Source organism: Mirounga leonina, unplaced genomic scaffold, assembly GCF_011800145.1.
Source record: "Mirounga leonina isolate KUSES-001 unplaced genomic scaffold, KU_Mleo_1.0 Mir_200, whole genome shotgun sequence".
Taxonomy (NCBI): domain Eukaryota; kingdom Metazoa; phylum Chordata; class Mammalia; order Carnivora; family Phocidae; genus Mirounga; species Mirounga leonina.
This window is the reverse complement of record NW_023270503.1, coordinates 327-2,817: the sequence shown is the minus strand read 5'-3', so window position 1 is coordinate 2,817 and position 2,491 is coordinate 327. Positions and strand designations below refer to the sequence as shown.

General features: G+C 44.4%; 1 pseudogene; it reads left to right on the top strand.

Moving 5' to 3' along the window:
• The first annotated feature begins 2,084 nt into the window (after positions 1–2,084).
• LOC118025356 lies at positions 2,085–2,205 on the top strand (annotated as a pseudogene).
• The last annotated feature ends 286 nt before the right edge of the window (positions 2,206–2,491 follow it).

The following is a 2,491-nucleotide window of genomic DNA, read 5'->3' as shown; positions in this document are numbered from 1 at the left end:
AGGAATGAGATCTTGCCATTTGCAACGACGTGGATGGAACTGGAGGGAATTATGCTGAGTGAAATAAGTCAAACAGAGAAAGATATGTATCCTATGATCTCACTGATATGAGGAATTCTTAATCGCAGGAAACAAACTGAGTGTTGTTGGAGTGGGGGGTGGGGTGGGAGGGATGGGGGGACTGGGTGATAGACATTGGGGAGGGTATGTGCTCTGGTAAGCGATGTGAATTGTGCAAGACTGTTGAATCTCAGATCTGTACCTCTGAAACAAATAATGCAATATATGTTAAGAAAAAAAGAAGAAGAAGAAGAAGGTAGCGGGAGGGGAAGAATGAAGCGGGGGAAATCGGAGGGGTAGACGAACCATGAGAGACGATGGACTCTGAAAAACAAACAGGGTTCTAGAGGGGAGGGGGGTGGGAGGATGGGTTAGCCTGGTGGTGGGTATTTAGGAGGGCACATTCTGCATGGAGCACTGGGTGTTGTGCACAAACAATGAATCATGGAACACTTCATCTAAAACTAATGTTGTAATGTAAGGGGATTAACATAAGAATAAAAAAATTAAAAAAAAAACTAATGATGTAATGTATGGTGATTAACACAATATAATAAAAAAAAGAAAGAAAGAAATGGGCAGAAGACATGAACAGACATTTATCCAAAGAAGACATCCAAACAGCCAACAGACACATGAAAAAGAGCTCAACATCACTCGGCATCAGGGAAATCCAAATCAAAACCTCAGTGAGGGAGCACCTGGGTGGCTCAGTCGTTGGGTGTCTGCCTTCGGCTCGGGTCATGATCCCGGGGTCCTGGGATCAAGCCCCGCATCGGGCTCCCTGCTCAGCGGGAAGCCTGCTTCTCCCTCTCCCACTCCCCCTGCTTCTGTTCTCTCTCTAGCTGTCTTTCTCTCTTTCAAATAAATAAAAAACCTTTAAAAAAAAAAAAAAAAAACCTCAGTGAGGGCGCCTGGGTGGCTCAGTCGTTAAGCGTCTGCCTTCGGCTCAGGTCATGATCCCACGGTCCTGGGATCAAGCCCTGCATCGGGCTCCCTGCTTGGCGGGAAGCCTGCTTCTCCCTCTCCCACTCCCCCTGCTTGTGTTCCTGCTCTCGCTATGTCTCTCTCTGTCAAAAAAATAAATAAAATCTTTAAAAAAAAAAAAAACCTCAGTGAGCTATCACCTCATACCAGTCAATTGGCTAAAATTAACAAGTCAGGAGAGGAACGATGTTGGCGGGGATGCAGAGAAAGGGGAACCCTCCTACACTGTTGGGGGAATGCAAGCTGGTGCAGCCACTCTGGAAAACAGTATGGAGGTTCCTCAAAAAGTTGAAACTAGAGCTACCATACGACCCAGCAATTGCACTACTGGGTATTTACCCCAAAGATACTAATGTAGGGATCCGAAAGGGTACATGCACCCCGATGTTTATAGCAGCAATGTCCACAATAGTGTGGAAAGAGCCAAGATGTCCATCGACAGATGACTGGATAAAGAAGATGTGGTATATATACACAATGGAATATTATGCAGCCATCAAAAGGAATGAGATCTTGCCATTGGCAACGACGTGGATGGAACTGGAGGGTATTATGCTGAGCGAAATAAGTCAAACAGAGAAAGACATGTATCATATGACCTCACTGATATGAGGAATTCTTAATCTCAGGAAACAAACTGAGGGTTGCTGGAGTGGGGGGTGGGGTGGGAGGGATGAGGTGAGTGGGTGATAGACACTGGGGAGGTATGTGCTCTGGTAAGCACTGTGAATTGTGCAAGACTGTTGAATCTCAGATCTGTACCTCTGAAACAAATAATGCAATATATGTTAAAAAAGAAAAAAGAAGAAGAAGAAGAAGATAGCAGTAGGGGAAGAATGAAGGGGGGGAAATCAGAGGGGTAGACGAACCATGAGAGACAATGGACTCTGAAAAACAAACTGAGGGTTCTAGAGGGGAGGGGGGTGGGAGGATGGGTTAGCCTGGTGTTGGCTATTGAGGAGGGCACGTTCTGCATGGAGCACTGGGTGTTCTGAACACAATGAATCATGCAACACTACATCTAAAATTAATGATGTAGCTTTGCGCAGTGGCAGTATCGTAGCCAACGAGGTTTATCCGAGGCGCGATTATTGCTAATTAAAATTAATGATGATGTAATGTATGGGGATTAGCAAAACAAAAAAATTTTAAAAAAAAGAACTCCTCATATCAGTGAGGTCATATGATACACGTCTTTCTCTGATTGACTTATTTCACTCAGCAAAACACCCTCCAGTTGCATCCACATCACTGCAAATGGCAAGATCTCATTCCTTTTGATGGCTGCATAATATTCCATTGTATATATATATACCACCTCTTCTTTATCCATTCATCTGTCGATGGACATCTTGGCTCTTTCCACAGTTTGGCTATTGTGGACATTGCTGCTATAAACATCGGGGTGCACATACCCCTTCGGATCCCTACATTTGTATCTTTA